The following is a 19,657-nucleotide window of genomic DNA, read 5'->3' as shown; positions in this document are numbered from 1 at the left end:
TGGCTCATTGATTATCTAATCATTTGATTCATAATAACTATTAAATGACAGAAGAAATACATGGGGAAAAAAAAGCATTTTCCAGAAGACAAAGTGACTAACTGAATATTATTAGTATATTTTTATGCCTACTGAAAATTATTCAGCTCAAGTAAATTAATTCCACCTTTTTCCAAGTCTAAACCCTTTGTCATGTTAATATTATTGGAATAAACATCCTTGCTAGAACTGCAACTAATTAAACGCTGAGCAACCCACTGGCTGACGGCCTGGACCCTCATTCCGCCTCCTTTTTTTATGTTATTATTTTTAAATCCCTAACACTTCCTGTTCATCTCTGCTCTAATGAAGCATGCGGTTTGAATGCATTACCTTCCACTGTCTGCAACCTCACAAGCATTTCTAAGTGTTTAGTAACATTGCAGAAACCTTGGAGACATAAGGCTACATTACTGCACAGAAACAGGACTGGTTACAGATCTGCAGCTACATTTCATTTCACTGTTTTAAAATAAGGAACTTTTTAAAATATTTCATGGAATGGCAAGAGTCAAGTTCAACCCATGACATACCAGGAAGGACGATGTTGTGAGGTGATCAAAGGCCAAAAGCAACTAGACAAGTGAACAAAGAAAAGTCTAGCTGAAACTATTACCTATTACCGTGAGTCATCCAACAGGTTTACTTCCTGTGAACTTATGCACACACACATACACTTGCTTAGCCTCGACTAGCCAATCAGAGGAGGGCTGAATGTCAACTTGAACTGCTGTTAGCGCAAGTGGGAGGGGGAGGTGTGTTAGTTTGTCCATGTTTTGGGTTATATTTTTTATCAGATTTTTCATCTTTTTTGTCTTTATTCCCATTTGTAATGCTGTTATTGTAAAACCTTTACATTCCCCACTAATCTTTATGGCAAATATTCAAACTCAGCAACAATCTGCTAGGCTCTGGGGCACATGAGCACCTGGGTTGGCTACAAATTTGACCTTGACCTCCATTGTTCGCACCCAAGGTCAAAGTTAAAAAAGGTTAAAAATGATTTTTTAAAGAAACGATATCAAGTAACATATCATGCGAAAGGGCGTGAGGAGAGCTTTGCAAAAAAACATTTATTGTTGTAATATGACACCCTATGACATCACAATGACATCGTAACAGGCAGATGTCAACATGATGGAATAAAAACAGCGTGAAATATTGGTACAGCCTTTGCGCCCATACTGCCCTGTCTTATTTCTCCAAATATATTTTGAAAGCATCTCCGTGCCCAGCACTCATCTCGCCGTCTGAAAGCGGTTATATAAACTATGTTTCTTTATCTAGGAGCCATTAACTGCTAAACAACAACAACTGATCAAGAAGTGCAAAACAATATCTTCTGCCAAGGGTTTACACACACACACACACACACACACACACACACACACACACACACACACACACACACACACACACACCTAAAAAGTTGCTGTCTGACCTCTGACCTTTGCCACTCTCTCCCTGTGATAAATGACTGCAGCACAGAGAAAGCATGTCTCAGTCTTCCGTTGCTCTCTCTGCCAAGTTGTGAAACATAATTTTGGTCCATGCTTCGAATTTAAGAGAGCGGAGACATTTTTTTGCGTTTCAACAGCAGCTACTGCTGCTCAGCACTGAAAACCACGGACAGGCTGACAGGCTAGAAAATGCATTAAAAAATAAAAAAATAAATAAAAATGAAGATGAAGATGTCTAGAAAGCTTTCAGAAGGTTTTACGCAAATATGAAAAAGATGTTGAAAAAGAAGCCAACAAATACTACAAGGAGCTCTCTTATGAAGCTGCTCAGATTTTTAAAAAGTGAAGTTTCTAGTTGCAGAATCACTCAACACATGCTGCAGAATGTCTGCGCAGCACCCAGCAGACAATCAGCACAGGAAGCATTGCATCCATCTGTTAGAGACAGTTTGATCTCCAACATTGTTCAATTTCACACCTTATAAATACAGATTAAAACCAGCCTCTGCCATTTTCTGCAACTACAGAAACAGTCTGTTCCACATACGGCTGTAAGAACCCAAAGCAAACCTGAAACAGGATGTTCGCCTGAATTTAAAAAGTAATTTCAACCAACAGTCGCTCTTTGCAAAGCTAAACTTTAACATACTTAAACACCAAAAACAGAGAGTGAAACTTTTCACTGCATATTAGTTACATTTAAATTATCACATCAGCATGTACTTGGACATGCTAATCAGGAGATTTATTGATTCATTTATTAATAAATAAATAAAAATCTATACAAACATCCCGGGTTCAATATAAGGATTGATTAACCAGCTTGTCTCCATCAATCAATTCAGCTCTGAAGCAAACTGTGTGAAATTATTAATTAGTCATTGTTTCTTCAGTCAGTGTTTTCACAATAAAATACCAATAAATCACCTTTTTTGAAGATTTAAAAAAATGAAAAAAACTTTCTTTTAAGCTGCTGCATCCACCAACCTCATTAAGAAGAATGAAAGCTGCTTGCATGCAGATTAAACTGCTGGTTGTTCACATTTGGCAGATTTCTTGTAAACCTTGCTGCAGGCCCACAACAACCTCTCTCTTTCAAGCAGTGATACCTGCAGTGGTGAGTCTACAGAGGTGCACAGGATTTACTATTAATTTTAAAGCTTTACTTACCAATTATCTTTTCTGATACATATTTACAACAAGAATATGTTCTTGAAGATTAATTACATCATGCTAGCTTAAATTGACCTTTCTGGTGGCCACTAAAAGTAGACAAGAGGCCAAGCTACACACTGTTGAACACTAATGGGTGATACATAAATCAATGCACAGTTTCAATAATTACTTAGAATTGCTCATATACAGTACTTGCGTTCAATTTGGAGGCATTTCATAGAGCTTAATTAACAAACTGGCAGACCAATATTCATCACAAACAATGATTATTCCCTATACTCCCAGGACTGTGTGCAGCACATGCAGCAGAGTAGCATCACAGCTTAGCAGACAGTGGCACGGTCACAGCCTATGGAGTACGATGCACTACTGCTAATTAAATTATACAGGCTTGTGCAAAATGCTACACAGCCTGGGATTCATGCAAAGTCCCTGAGCTAATAACATGATGAGGCTGCAACACCACCAACAAAACCATCTTTTTTTTTCCTTTTTAATACCACACACATAAACCGTAAGAAATTGGGGACTTAACAATTTAGTGCTTCAAAAAGCATTATTTTACATAATAATTACTTTTACAAAGTAGTTGTGTATTTCATTGTAGCACTGTATTGTTGTAAATTCTTCCTCTGGATTAAATAATTATTTTTTATGTTTTTAGAACAAATTCTTCTAATTTTTTTTTAAACCACAGCTTGCTAATAACCATCAGTTTTGGTTTGAAAGCAGAAGTAGAAATTAAACACACCAACACTATCTGCTTGTGCTTCTATCTAGCACAAAAATCCAATTACAGCCTACTATCATTGTGTACTGTATATAAGCAGTAGCATAACTTCCTGTTTAAGCAGAGTATTGAATGTGGTGCTGTTACTCAACCACCAAATTGCATTCCACTTAAACAGGTTTCTTACAGTCAAGCGGTGGAAGTGCAAAGGTGACACTAATGTATAGTTAAGCCCTCAGACTGACTGGGCTTCTGATGGATGAGAGCTTTACCAACATAAAAACACAATACTTGTTCAGTTGGTTACACAGTGCAGGGTGGGGCCAGAGCTGCTCTTTTTAATACACAAACACATGAGAGACAAAAAAAATCAAGCTCTTAGCAGAGGTGAGAGCAACAGCAGGTTCAGGATATAAAAAAAAAAGTAAAGAAGAAGCCGAGCTGGAAGGACGCTGCATGCAGGCTCGGTAACATCTCAAAGTGGATAGCCAATCTGCTTGTTAAGTGGAGACCTACCGATCCTGTTTCTGGGCCCAAACATCTGCTGCTGCTTTGGATGAGCCTCTTGTCTTTTTAAAAAACACGCTGCAATACTCTGTCTCTCTTTTTACTGAAAAGAAGCCCCTTAAAACTACTCAGTCACCATTCGCAGCATCGCCAGCTTTTTATCAGCACCATTCATACGCGGCATGTCCTTAGGTTTTTAAAAACTCAGAGCATGTACTACAGTTCATGGTTTCCGTGACTGCTGTGGATGGGTTCATCACAGATATTGCTTTGGTGGAGCTTTGGTTTTCAGAGTCTCTTTGAACATCACGGACCACAACATGGGCTTTTCAGGAGAACAGTTTAACTCCCATCCTTTATCTTTATTAGCCGAACCATAGCCATAGCCTGTACTTAGTAACCAGGTAACACATCCTCTTGTCAACTTCTTCAAAGTTTTCCAACCTAGTTTAAATCCAAACTTAAAGCAGTGCTCATATTTTTTCTTAAATTACTTTGAGATGTCTAGCAGCAAGCTATATTTACTGCCAACTCCTCTAAACCTTAGAAATCCCCTTTTTCTTGAGTATTGACTTAAATATCTTGTAGGACATTCATATTAATCATTTCTGTCACTGAAAGAATTTGGAGTCTTTAATTTTCTGCACTGACGTGGTGCAGAAAATTAAAGACTCCAAATTCTTTCAGTCTTTAAGTGAAAACGTGTTTGGGCCTGGAAATGGCTAACAACATCAAACTTACATAATAGATATCGCCACGCTGGAAAAATACCAGCCGTTATTAATGATAATTCCTCTTTTTCCTTTGTTCCATGTCGTAGCTTGTTTAGGCAGCGCTGGCATTTTCCATTAGATGTTAAATCAGCCAATAATTGAATGAGGAGTTGGGAAACTGCCCGAGCAAGCTAGCTTGCTACCGTACTTTATTGCGTAGAAACCTTACTCTTTTGTTTGAATCCATACAACAAGGTTAAATGAATCTGGATGGTATAAAGCAGTTAATTAGCTATACTTGATTCCTCACCTTTAGACTAGCTGTCTCTGAGAGACTTTGACAATATCCCCTTTTTTTTGTTACAGATCATTCACTATGTAATGTAATTACTTATTACATTTACAATGTAATAAATACTTTGAAATGAACAGTTTATGAATTAGTGAGCGTTCGAGGTACATTTTGTTTCATTTTAGACACAGTCTAGAGACAGTCCTGTGAAAAACTAAACACACCACATGATTAATTTGACAATAACACGATAGCTTTATTTTGCGGGGAATTGTAGCTCATCCCATCTTACAAAATTGCTTTAATTCATTGAGATTTGCAGGCATTCAGTTACACACAGCTCTGAAGTATTATCCACAGCATTTCAATCAGATGGACCGTTTTAGATTTGTTGCTGTGCTTGGGGATCATTTTCCTGTTGCATGACCCAGTTTGGGCCAAGCTTTAGCTCTGGACAGATGACCTCTCATTTGACTCCAGAATACTTAGTACACACTATACTTTTGTATACTGAGGGATACATGGTTGACTCTGTGACTACAGGGAACCCAAATCATTACCCCTCCACCTCCATGCTTGACAGTTGGCATGTGGTGTTGTGCATTGTCCAAATATTGCCACTGTGGTCTCATCTGTCCAAAGAACCTTGTTTCAGAAATTTTGTAGTTGGTTCAGATGTAATTTTGCAAACCTAAGGTGTGCTGCCATGTTCCTTATCCTTTCCAAACAAGCCATACTTGTTCAGTCTTTTTCTAACTGTCATGAACTTCAACCTTTAAAATGCTAACTGAGGGCTGTGCAGTCTGAGTCGGACCTCTTGGGTATTTTGCAATTTCTCTCAGCATTACAATCTGACCTTGACACACCTGAATGCTCCAGACCAGGAAGTTACCAAAGCTTCCACTTTTATAGAGTTGGCCAAACTAATTGATGTTAAGTTAATCATGATTAGCAGCAACTGGTTGCCATTTACCTCATTAATTTCTATACAAGGGCTGAGGGTGTACTTTGTTTTTTACCAAGAGTGTAGCCATCTCCCACACATTTCCACTCTGAGCTAACCGCGCAGTAATATCACAGTTACAAACTAAGCATGTGGCTAAAAGGTGCATAAGTGCACTTCCCAAACACATTAAACTACTCCTTTAAATTGTGTTGTTCTTTAAAACCAGCAAAAGGCAAAGGGTGCCAAATTTAACAACTTAAATTATCAGCTCAGCCCACATCATTTCCTGTTTCATCTGGGTTTTGTCTTGTTTTTTTAAACTGTACAAGTAGCGAATATTACTTACTGTCAGTTCTGATTTGGCCGAGCCTTCAGACCAGGGTAAAGCCTATTTAAGCAAATAGAAAAGAGAAAGGTAACCTCAAGGATCCAAAAGCTCTGTTGCCAAATGCAAAATGTCTCTAGAAGTTACCCAAAAAACACACAGTTAACCTGCTGACCTTCCAAAATGTTAAATGTCATAGTAATAAGTGAAAAAGGAGGCATTGCCCTTTTATTTTCCTTTCTCTTAGTTCTCCATTTCTACGTAACCGAGCTGAAAGTCAGCCGTCCTGCTGAATCAACCCAGTGAGCAGCCAGTGAAATTCCCTTTACCTGCACTGTCTGCATCTAAGGCTTTTTCAATGTAAAGCTCAGCTGACGAGTCACTTCACTAAACAGAAGACAGGGTTTGTATTGTGCTGTCCGTAGCATTGTGTGCAGATGAGTTAAAACTGCCTATTAAATAGCATGGCTTCTAGGAAAACATTTAAAAAAGGGGATTTACTGAAGAGCTTATTCAGACTAACACGGTGCTTTTGAACCATCAATTGCTTTAAGAACACATTAGAGATGCGATTTCATTGAGAACATTGCTTGAACAAGCACCAGCAATGACTTTTAGGAGACATTTCCATCACTCATACTGACACAGTAAGCACAACCCGGTAATTGGCTGCAAATTTCATGTTAAAAAAAAGTAGGAAAAAAAGGTAGGAGTTATAAAGTTTCTGGACACATCTGATCGACTCCCGCTCATCCAAACTTCCCCCCCAGTGGCTGCAGTAGCTCAAACATGACAATGAACTGCTCAAGAAGCCTTGAAACTGCACGCTCGGCTGATTGGAGTGTCCTGTTAGCCCTAATAACATCAAACAACCTGAATCTAAACAGAGCTACGTCGCTGCAGCTATAATAGTTTTATGGCTCCAGAGCCCAAGGTGCAGTGTGGAGGCTATTCTAATCCATTAACTCACACCATGGGCAATTACCTCCCCATCATGTACAGCAGTTCTCTGAAGCAGATGGCCAGCAGCACACTTTCCAAGATTCATAGTTCCTCGCATGAGATGGGGACCAATGTGTTTTAATGACCTTTGGAGCCAAAGATTTGACTAAGTACAACCATTATCTGGCTGCTGTTGTAATGGTTTAGGCACTTATGATCAATAATGCCTTCAAAAAACATCTGCTTCAACCACATTACATTAACTACAATGTTAGGGATATCTAACTGATGTTGAGTTACAGCTCAGTCTTTTAAAAAAGCCCCTCTCATTGAGATCGGTATGGAATTAATGGGCAGAATCAATAAAAGATAATGGGTTCCTACAGCTGTTGTAAATTCCAATATGTGGAGTTGACACTGGAGGAAGTCGGTCTGGAATATATTATTGTCACCGACTCAACAGGATCAGCCCACTGGCTGAGGCTCCAGATGTTCTGAGTATTGATGGGTCCCAGCACATTCCGCTGTCTCCCATATGCCAGACTTCGTTTAGGAACCTTTAAATTAAATGTATTCTAACCCATTAGCAATATGCAAGACTCTAACATTCTGCAGCCAATCATTACAGCCGAGACTCCATATCAGCTGGACACTTTTAAAACTTTGGCAACTTAAAGTTTTAGTGTTCCTCAGTGGCAGCTGATTACACGGATGAAATCATGTCCACAAGTTGTTGTTTTTTCTAAAGAAAACGCAGTGATTGGAATATGGCTTTAATGCCGAATATCAACTACCTTCCATGCTAAGTATAAAACACCACTTAATCACAATGGTGACCGTTCAAATCGCTAATAACCGATGTTTGTTTTTAAACCTGAACTTTTGTAAGCGGAGTTTGGTGTAGCGTTCTCCAAACAAGGCATCGAGGGGAATTCACGCGTTGATAAGGAATCACGAGTGCTCTGGAGATCTTTAAAATCCTCCTTAAAGGCTTTTCTGCGCTTGAGGACGAACAATAGTTTTGTTTCTGCGTTAAGTATTCATAAAAGGTGCGGTTAAAAAGTAACAAGCAGGCAGCCAAAACGCCGCTCAACGTACCTCTGGATCCGCCGCTGGCGTCCCTCTGCGACAGACTGCCGACAGTATTCCCCAATTAAATCAAATGTTAGCTGATAAAACTCGTCCTGCGTGTCCTCGGTCCTTCAAAAAGTTGCCCAAATTACATCCTGATGTTGGGAAGAGGGAGGAAAAGAGTGCCGACCGGACCGGAGCGCAGCGCACGTCTGCCCGAGCCGCTGCGGGGAAGTTTAGTTTAACAACATTCCCACGGCAAACAAGTGGACACGCTGCCTTCTATGTGCTTTACACGCCCAGGAATTGCACACCCGGCTCAGGTGTGATTCATATGGCAAGCCAACACGCACTCAGACACGCGCGCCCGCTCACACGCGTATACTTCCAGCTTTTAAAGGAAGGAGCGCGTGCTTTCCGTATCCAGAGCCGACGCGAGCTGCACACATCCAGCAGGATCTACTGCCACGAGCTCCACTGGAAACGGCGCGAGATGCAACAAAACTGAGGAATATCAGGGTGAAGGCTTTTCCTCCTCCTCCTCCTAACACTAACCCCCAATGCCTGTTGGCATATATGCTCCGTCAGGTTTGCAGCGTCAAACACAAAAAGCATGCACAAGCTTCCTTTCAAAATAAAAGCTTATAGAAGGTTTAACCTTAAAAATCTTATGTGCAAGAATTTCCTTGTTCAGGATAGATAGGAGATGAGTCAAATGCACAAAAATAAGAGTGAAAAGCAAGCTTCAAAGCTAAGGAAACTTACATCAAAGTAAGTCATTGTAAAACAAGGGCAGTAACGATGAGGGGAAATATCTGGTCACTTAAAATGACCATAAAATCTTGAGAGACACCAGCTCTCTGAAATGTATTTGATTTTGCAGCTGACAAATTCGAACCTCCTTTATTCTACATTCAGTACAGACTTTAGGGACCAATAGAAAGAATAAGTCCTATAAGTAAACCAAAGAAAATGGGATAAGACCAAAAATACATAGTAAATAAAGGCTGCTGGGTTTACGAAACAACATAGCAGACCATCCAACCTGAGCAGGCAATGACATGCGATGGTTGGTAAGAGGATTAGGACCTACGGTTACTTTCAGTGCTGCATTACAGCGTCTAGAGTGTCTAAGCACTGCAAAGTCATGTGCATATAAATAACATTACCATTAGAGTGACATGTAAGTGGAGACAACAAATTTCTTCTTTTGCCTCAAAGGAAAGGCAGGGTTTTATTCTAAAACACTGAAAACAAGAAAACCAAGGGAGACATTAGAAAAGTTTTAAGATCAATAAGGTAACATTTCTGGAAAGCTTGAGGAAATATCTGGGCACATTTGACAGCAGGAAGCTGAAGCTCCATGTAAGACGCTGTAAATTTTAGTTATGAAGCAGCTTTACATTGCAACCCCATCATATAAGGCTTATATGATTTACTCATGAAAGTGGCCACTTTCTCATTACTTTCATATATTGTTTTAGGAAGTATCCAAAACATACACGTTTCATTTAAATAATTTTTCAAGGGATCTTATATCTGTTTTCACTCTTCTATGCTTTTCATACAAGTTTCACACCAGACAGATACAAACTTCATAAGATTTATATATATCTTTTCCATATGGGAACAGTCAGGTGCTTTGGCACTTGGCAACAGTAAGAAAGAAGAACTCCCTAAAGAAACAAGAATGAGTCTTATGAGTCTTTTCTATATCTCTGCATGCATTTGAGGCTTTTCAAATTCTAATTCTGAGCTCTAAACACTTAAAACATCAACTGTTTCCTTTCCATGTCTAACTGAACTTTCTTCAGACAAAGCAGCAGAGAAGGAGCAGAGAGCCTTTGTATGTGATTAAAACAGCATGCATCATTTCCTGCAGCAGCTGCTCCGTGCATGTGTTAATGTGCAGAAGGTATACAAAGTGTACAAATTAGCACATTAATGGCACCTTGGTGCATTGTAATTATTGTCCTCGCAATTACTTAATGTTTAGCAACGATTTGTGTTTCAACAGAGATCATTTTCTGTTAATTAAAAGTAAATACAAGCTTAAAATAAACGATAAGAACCTACTTATTCTTTTAACCCATAAAACAAGTTCCCTAAATGGGATTTTATTTTGAAAATCTCATCCGGAAAAGGTGTGCTTCATTGTCACCAAATTGCCGCCTTCGCAGTAAACTCAGTCCCAAATAAATAAATAGATTGATAAATAGAAAACAAATAGAAGGCAATTAAAGATAGCAAAAACCCCTCCTTTAAATTTGGCGCGATTTAAGAGAAATGATGAACAGCACAGAAAACTCATTGAAATCAAGAAACAAGCCAACAGGCAGCAAGCAGAAGCTCCCAAAGGTGATGTTAGCCATGCTTTAGATTAAAGTTTAGTTATAAACATATTATGAACATGTTAATTTTTATTTATCATCATCTATTTAAACTCCTCAGAGACACTGATTTCATTTCTTTTTCCTGTTTTCTACAGATGCTTCAAAGCCTGCGAGAGTGGTGGTGCTGCCTGTCAAGCCCTGTTAAGTGTGCGGTTGCTCCCGCTGTTAATTTGAGAGCTTGGTGGGCCACAATGGAGGCTTTGTTGTTGGAGAATTTGTCTAAGAAGTAATCCTTGACATTGGGCCATTCAGAGGCCTAACCTTTTGTTTCATAAGTCTCCTGAATGTTACAGTAGGCATCAGTGCTTTAGGATAACTTGGAGTGGTGGGAATTATTTTGTGTTGAGTTGAATAAGCTGCCAGTGAGAATGTATGTATGTGGGAAAGGTCAAGGGTCATGGGTGTAGAGTTCTCGTATATTTTAGGGCTATAACTTATAGTTTAAAGTTTGTGTCTGTTTGCTAGATACCATATCTTGTTTTTCTAAGAGTGAACACATATCAGGTACTATCGTGGTTTAAAAAAAATGAAAATGACAAAAATGCCACTTATTAGTTTGTGAAGTTCCAAAGCTTTGTGTTGAACTTTTTACTGTCACCATCTTGGCTTTGTGCAGATGTCACGTGTGGGCTGATGATGTGACCCTGACTTGTTGATCACTAGGTAGCCAACCTCTATGGCATAACATGCTTTGTTGTTTTTTAATGTAAATTGGACCATAAGTTCTTTTTTTTTAGTTTTTTTTTTAGTTTTGATAAGATTTACTTCATTTTGTTAGATTATTATCAGAATACAAATGGAAATCTGGCTCCTTTATTGTTGTTGTTGTATAATTGAGTTCTTGACTGCCTTGTACTCTGTGGTTGAGGTCTTTTTTTCACCACAATACAGGCAGACTGGGCTACATTTCAAAATACTGACCACAAACTTTTTTTCTTTTTTTTTTTTTTGCCTGTCCCGTTTGGCTCTTTTGCCATCAGAATTGTTGTCTAAAGGCAAAGAAAGATGCCCAACGGATTTACTTTACCAAACTGACCATCCCAGCCTTGCCGTAATGGTCCATTTGATTCACCTTTTATTGTTTATTTTATTTTCACTTACTGAATACGGGACAGACTTGACTGGGGGAAAGAAAGAGGGAAAGAGAAACAGCTGAGAAGAGGGACGGGGGAGAAGGGCAAAAAACAAAAACCAACAGAATGAGCAGAAAAAGAAAAAAAAAATTAAAAAAAATGCATATATCAATCACCTGGATCACCTGCTGAGAAAGAAAAAAGAAAACAAGCAGAAGAGAACAAGAGTAATAGACTAAACAGCATCACAATGATATATGGGAATATGACAGTAAATACTAAATGTTAAACATTATTGTGCAGCACATAAGATCAACAGAACACAGTGTGCTTTGAGGTAGGAGCCAAAAAGGGTGTAGTTTGTGGGTGTGATCACCCGTGTGTACACCTGTGAGCATGGACGCGCTTGTTTTTTTAAAAGGTTCCTTCATGTAATGATCTGCTAGAGGGTGTGGGGGGGGCCACAGCCCCGTCCTCCAGGGCATGAAGCAGGTATGGAGGAGATCAAAACTCCAGACATCCAGAGGCCCCCAGAACACAAGAGACCAAGGAAGACCAACAGAGGGGCAGCCGCGCCACTGTCCCAGAAAGAGCTGAGGAGAGTCCCAGATGAGGGCTCACTCAGCAGCCGCGGAGCAGAAGCCAGGGGGAGTTGCAGTGACGCGCCCGTGAGCTCCGCCGGCAGCCAGCCGTGCCTGAGTGACCGAGCCCCAGGCCGAGAGGCCGGGGGCACCCCACCTCCGAAGTGGCCCGAGCGAGCCCCAGGCTCCAGGCCCCGACAAGCGGCCGCCAAGGAGTGAGCCGGTGTGTACCTGGACGCCCACCCCCGGACACAAAGAACCACCAACGCACCGACACCTGAGGGAGTCCGCCACTGGCAGGGGAAGTGGTGGTAGGGGGAGATAGGCCTCCAAACCTTGGAGGACCATAAGTTCTTAAATGAACAGCGTGATGTAAATGGAAAGACATCAAGCTAAATATTTATAAACAGTGTAACAGTGTAGCAGCAGTGTAACAAAACTGCATACTGCATCTGAAAACATACATGGAAATTCAGGACATAAGGCAGAAACAGAGTTTAAGCATTTCTAACAAGCTTGAAATATTTGGAATGAGCACTTTAACCAAAGTTTAACATATCCTGAATTGTCTGAGCCAGCTGTCTGTAATTTCTTTAAGTATCTTCAGGAATAGTTCTTCAGCATTCTCAAAGATAGAGTCAGAGCTCTTCTGTTAGTTTTTCTGTCACCCACCACCATCACCACCAACACCACCACCCCACACCCCCCACTGCTTCAAGGACAGGGCTCTGAGGAGGCCAGTCCATGACTGACAGTGTTTGATGGTGTTTCATGATGTGTTTGTCTATCCAGGGATGATTTAATTGCACTGGCAGTGTGTTTGGGGTCACTGATGTACTGAAAAATGGAGCATTATCAAACAAATCTTTTCCAGATGGTATTGCATGGGGAATAAAAAAATCTAGTATTTTTCACCATGTTTTACATATGGCTGCAGATACTCACTACAGGAGAGAGTTGTAGCTCCAAGCACTTGACACTGAAGGGCCAGATCCATCTCTGACGTCCTATATGAGGTATTTGTTGTATTTTCTCCTATGTATTCGGGCATATGTCACAGACTTTGAGTTGGCCGATGCTTAAACATGTCTACTAGTCCTGCGTTTGGGTCCTCACTTCTGAACAGTCACTTCTGGCTCCAAAAATGAACAAGGCGGTAGCCAAAATTGAGGCTTCAAAACCAACGTGCAACTTCACAGTGGGTATGTCCATCCTAACAGACTGTCTGCCCCCTTGGGGATAAATAAAGTTATCAGAATCAGAATGCATCTATGGAAGCTATCATTCTTTCTTATAATCTGTGGTATTACTCAAGAATTATAACTTTAGTGAGCTCTTGCAGCGCTCCTATAGAATCATTGGAGATGTAATTATGATTGATGCCTCAGCAGGAATCACTGACATTGACATAAATAACAGCCTAAATCACTAGCTGTCTGACAAACTTTTGAGATGACTGGTCAATTATCAGTTTGGCATTTGAAGTGTCTGATCATACGCATCGCTAACAGTGTTTTTGGGCTGCAAGGCTGACTGGTTGACTAACTGAGCTGTTAAATGTAGTGTTGGAATGACAACCAAGCTCTGTGTGTGTGTTTACACTGTCTCCTCAAACAAAGCCCATGTAAATACGGACACACAGTCTTGCGTACACATGCTTTCATGTGTTTCACAGACACCCTAAAGCTTGTCAATACACTTTACTTAGACTTGGGTCAGCACATAGAGACAAACACAATCATACGCACCGCCTGCCACATTATTCCTTGTGGCTTGTTTGCTGTCTCTGGTCATGCTCTGACTCATCCACTCAGTCACCAGACAAGAGCATTTCATATTAGAAAACTCTGCAAAACCCCGTATTTCAGCCAGTGATAGCACTAAGTATATCTCTGCACTGCAAATAAATCATGAGTAAAATAATGGTAGGAAATATAGTCTGGCCTTTGACCTTTAATGTAGACAGCATTAAAGATTGCACAGGACATATTTATTCAATTTGACAATATACAGGGTGGGCCATTTATATGGATACACCGTAATAACATGGGAATGGTTGGTGATATTAAAGTCCTGTTTGTGGCACATTAGTATATGTGAGGGGGCAAACTCCTCAAGATGGGTGGTGACCATGGTGGCCATTTAGAAGTCGGCCATCTTGGATAGAACTTTTGTTTTTTCAATAGGAAGAGGGCCATGTGACACATCACACTTATTGGTAATGTCACAAGAAAAACAATGGTGTGCTTGGTTTCAACGTAACTTTATTCTTTCATGAGTTATTTACAAGTTTCTCTTTGTTCACAGCCATTGGCATGTTGAAGAGGTTAACACGTGAGGAGCGGATCGAAATTGTGTTGATATCTGGTGAACGCAGTAACCGGGTCATTGCAGCAGATTTCAATGCAAGACACCCTACGAGACCACCCATCTCCCATGCTACAGTTAGCAAACTGCTTGCTAAGTTTCGTGAAAGTGGTTCAGTGTTGGATTTGCCAAAATGTGGCTGTAAGAAAACTGTCACTAATGAAGAAACATCAGTGGCTGTCCTAGCTTCATTCAGCAAGAGCCCACAGCGTAGCACTCTCCGCATGTCACTGGAGAGTGGAATTAGTCGAACATCCCTTCGGTGGATATTAGCTACTCACAAATGGCACCCTTACAAACTCCAGCTACTGCAGCATCTCAACGAGGATGACCCAGATCGGCGCACAGAATTTGTAGGATGGGCAAAACAAAAATTGGAACAGGACCCTCAGTTCACAAAGAAGATTTTGTTCAGTGATGAGGCAAACTTTTATGTGAATGGTGAAGTTAACAAACAAAACCACCACTATTGGTCTGACACTAACCCACATTGGATGGATCCCTCCAAGACTGTTGGAACAACAAAAGTGATGGTTTGGTGTGGTATATGGGGTACAACGATAGTGGGTCCATTCTTCATCAATGGAAACCTCAAGGCCACTGGATATTTGAAATTGCTACATGATGATGTGTTTCCCTCTTTATGCACTGAAGCTGGCACGTTCCCTGAGTTTTTCCAGCAAGATGGTGCACCACCACATCATGGGTGCCAGGTCCGAGCATTCCTAGATGAACAGTTTCCTGGAAAGTGGATTGGTCGTTGTGGGCCAGTTGAATGGCGCCCAAGGTCTCCCGATCTGACCCCTTAGACTTTTATCTTTGGGGTCATCTGAAGGCAATTGTTTATGGTGTGAAGATGTGAGATGTGCAGCACCTGAAACTACGGATACTGGATGCCTGTGCTGGCATTTCTCCTGCGGTGTTGCTATCAGTGTGTGAAGAGTGGGAGAAGAGGGTTGCATTGACAATCCAACACAACGGGCAGCACATTGAACACATTTTATAAGTGGTCAGAAACTTGTAAATAACTCATGAAAGAATAAAGTTACGTTGAAACCAAGCACACCATTGTTTTCTTTGTGACATTACCAATAAGTGTGATGTGTCACATGGCCCTCTTCCTATTGAAAAAACAAAAGTTCTATCCAAGATGGCCGACTTCTAAATGGCCACCATGGTCACCACCCATCTTGAGGAGTTTGCCCCCTCACATATACTAATGTGCCATAAACAGGACTTTAATATCACCAACCATTCCCATGTTATTACGGTGCATCCATATAAATGGCCCACCCTGTGTATTAAATTCAAAGAGGACAGAGAATGAATCAGAATAAAGGAGACAGATCTATATAGAATTTAATGGACATTTTATAGAAACTATGGATTTTCCTTGTTTAATAATTTTTCTCTTATAGCAGTGCCAATCATGCAACCTTGAAAGACTTAAATATTTCAACAGCTATTAAAAATGTTGTACAGACACTCATGGTCCCGAGCTGATGTATGCTCCTGTATTTGGAGAATTTCAGAGTATTTTCCATAGCACCACCAGCAGCCTGGCCAAGTTTTTATGCCTCTGTGCCAAAGACAAAGAATGGGATAGATGTCTAATCTTGTGAAGGTGACATCTCCTTCAAGGCCACATTTCAACATTAAAGTCGGGAACAACTTGTAGATTGTAAATGTATTTTACATCTGATCACTTGACTATTTGCTTGTTAATTTCTGGTTCCAAACGCTTCTGCAAAATCAAGCAAACTCTAAGGCACAAATTCTACCAGGGTTATGCGATTCAGCATGCACGTTAAGCAAACTTGTAGGACCACATTTAGTCATTCTCTTGCACACTTTACAACCTTTCACCTCACATTCAATATCTTAAATAATCAGGCCTTTGTTATATCTTAAAGACCTCATAGTGCCTTATCATCTCTCAGACTCAATCAGCACAGTATGCGCTTAGATCGGAAACAGAGTTGATATGTTATCACTTAACTAAGGTAGATCAGGAGCCCAGCTGTTTAATTCATGTAGTTTTCACTATATATTTTCCACAAGTATGGACTGACGGTAATGTAAAGTGCAACTAAACATACTGCCTGTTCGAGGTAATGCTAGTGCCTGATACAATGTTTCTTTAAAGCAGGTAATTAGTTCTGTTAAAAGTTAATTCTCAGGCTTTCCAGGATTAAAATCACTTCGTTTAAAAAGCTGCTTTTTTGAGAGTGGGATTTGAACACACACCTCCATATGGAGACCATAAGACCCTTATGCTTGAGTTTGGTGCCTTAAACCACTCGGCCATCCTGACAGTTGAGAGCAGTGCTCACTTTTGAACACCTTGTGGGTAATTTTATTCAGATTTGCCACAAATGTTTTCTTTGACCTAATAAAGTCCTTTCAAGTTCTGTATATACACCAGAATTTGAGCTTTAGGTTGAAGGATACTGACACAGAGTGGTAAGTCTAGTTCTTCATCTAGCCCTTAGTCCAGTATTTCAGGCTATGTTGCATTAAAGGAACTTTTTGTAATTATCCTCTGTAGACTTTAACAGAAACTCTCAAAAACAGAAGGCAGCATTTTACAGGTGAGGATGTTAAAACGTCTTTTCAAAACATAGGCCTCAAATGTAGGTCAGCTGACAACGCTCAGATGATTTGAACATAGAGTCATAGCAGCAGTTACTTCATATTCTGTGAAGTAGGGAGGTTTTAAACATAAAGCAGGTATTTCAAACGTGTGGTTTCATATGATTTCAGACTATAGGCCCACTTCCTTTGGCTGATCATATTAGTTCTTGACATTTCACAGATGTTTAACAGCCTCACACTGTCACATTTTTTTAAACCCTGCCTGAAATTGCCACCAAATGTTCACAAATGCAGTATCTCGTGAATGCCTTAGGGAGTTGATGTTTTATATCCAGAACCCTTAGAATTGAATAATTTAATTCCTTCACAGTTTTCCCATCATGTTCTTCATAGTTAATGAAGAACTGCTGGTTAAAGAAGGTGTCTGGAAATCTGTTAATTTTTAACCTGACGGCTGTTGGAAGAAGGCAAGTTTAAGTGTGAGTCTCTTAACTGATTCTGAGAGACCATAAACTGACCTTCAGTTAAAAAAAAAAAGCTTCAGTGATGTTTGACAGAGAAACTTTTAATTTAGCCACTATTTCATTTACAGAAATGATTTCTAGTCATGTTAAATGAAAGTCAAAACTTGTCAGGACTGGACTTTGAACCCAGGCCTCTATAACTGCAGAGGCTTAATAAATCACTTCCAACTCTGTAATCAGATGTCATCTAAAGAGACCAACTGTCCAGTTGAAAGTAGATTTCAGATCTATTCACTGCCAAGAAGAGAGCAATGTGTGGGAAAAGGTGTGTCAGGAGTGGGATTTGAACCCACGCCTCCATTTATAGACCAGATGTCCCCTTGCTGAGGAAGTGCCTAACACTTGAGTCTACAACAAAATAAAACTAGTACCTGTACCGAAAAAAAGAAGATTTGTTCATAACACACGTGAAAAGACCCAGGAAAACCGAGTTAACGATAACAAAATAACGCTGAAAACCCTGAATTTCACACCTGAGCCTCAACTCTCGCGGTCCCCAACCCCAAACGACTCACGGACCGGTACCGGTCCGAGGCCCGGGGGTTGGGGACCGCTGCATTAGACCACTCGGACATCCTGACATCCGCACAGCACAACTCACTGACTCAAACAAGAGCCCTAATAAATTCCCTCCAAGCATTCACTGCATATATGAGTGTTCATTGTGCAAACTGTACCTTGACTGGTTGGCAGGGGCATGCACCCACAAGTTGGTAATTCAATTTCTAATGAAGTGTGTCATGAATAGTGGCAACTACTCATTTGGTTAAGACAGCAAAGACTTTACTCTCCCCTACAAACCCAGCGTTAGACACCTGACAGTGAACTATGACCTCTGATACCCACACGTCTGGTCAGCTGTCCTTGGATAGTGTATTCCTACCAGCTGCCTGTTTGTCTGCTTGTCACTGTCATGTTTGAATGGAAGCGGGCTGAAACAACACAAACAAACAACACAACAGAGAACAAATTTCAAGTGCTGAAATCAGAACTGCGAAGGCAGCAGGAGACTGCTGAGTGGAAACACTTCATGCACTTTATTTTGATTTCAAATCAGTCCTGAAGCATCTAATCACACTCCAGTGATTGGTCACAAAAAATGTTAACCCCTCAAGACTTTTAAAAATCCTCTCGAGAAAAGAAGATCACAAGATCTGTGCAATCTAAACAACAAGTTTTATATTTATTTTAGATGAGAGCACTCAGTTGAAGTGAGGCACAGTCCATATCCCCAAAAACATCATTATATGTTTAATTGCCGCAGTTGAGAGTTGCAGAAGAATACGGTTAAATTAGAGTATTTCGGCTACATGAACCTCTCAGCTGCTGCTTCGTGACAAATTTATTTTAGGCAGCTGGCTATTATTCAAATTTATGGACATTTATTTTAAAACGAAGCAACAAAACTCCCAAAGTATCCAACAACACATTCAAGTTGAATTTTGCTGTAATACAGTGCAATCCAGAGTTACTGTGAGCTGACTTGAGTGCTAAGTTCAGGAAGCTGTGGCGTACAGAGTAAGATATCCTTCCCTTTATGACCAAAGCAGGATAACGGTCCATGTTACAAAGTTCCAATCAAACCGGCTTGGTGAGAATGACAATGAGTTTACTGTACACAAATTTCCTCCACAGTCTCCAGATATCAATCCGGTAGAGCAAGTTTGGGATCATGCTGTCATGTCAACACTGACCATAATCTCTGAGGAATACTTCCAGCGAGCCAAGAGGAACGACAGCAGCTTTGAAGGCAAACCTGGTTTGGAGAAACATTAGGATACTCGTTAAAATGACTCCCTCATTAAAGTTAGCGCAAGTTTGCTGTCACAGTTAAACTGCCAGAAACTTTAATAAAGTTCAGCTAACAAGCGAGGTGAGAGTTATGGAAAACTGATGCCGGCTACTGGGAGTAAACAGGAAACA

At 40.4% G+C, this 19,657-nt stretch overlaps 1 protein-coding gene across 1 annotated transcript in view; it reads right to left on the bottom strand.

The window, feature by feature from the left end:
- plxnb2a.1 (plexin b2a, tandem duplicate 1) overlaps positions 1–8,743 on the bottom strand; it is a 231,712-nt gene extending 222,969 nt beyond the window's left edge. Inside the window, exon 1 of the mRNA XM_085436803.1 lies at positions 8,229–8,743. The gene's annotated coding sequence lies outside the window, so the exon portion shown is untranslated. The remainder of the gene's footprint in view (positions 1–8,228) is intronic.
- Positions 8,744–19,657: the final 10,914 nt, after the last annotated feature.

This window comes from Copadichromis virginalis, linkage group LG17, assembly GCF_057382275.1.
Source record: "Copadichromis virginalis isolate Kocher_CV1m ecotype Utaka linkage group LG17, C_Virginalis_male_GT1.1, whole genome shotgun sequence".
Lineage (NCBI taxonomy): Eukaryota > Metazoa > Chordata > Actinopteri > Cichliformes > Cichlidae > Copadichromis > Copadichromis virginalis.
This window is presented reverse-complemented; position numbering and strand designations above follow the sequence as displayed.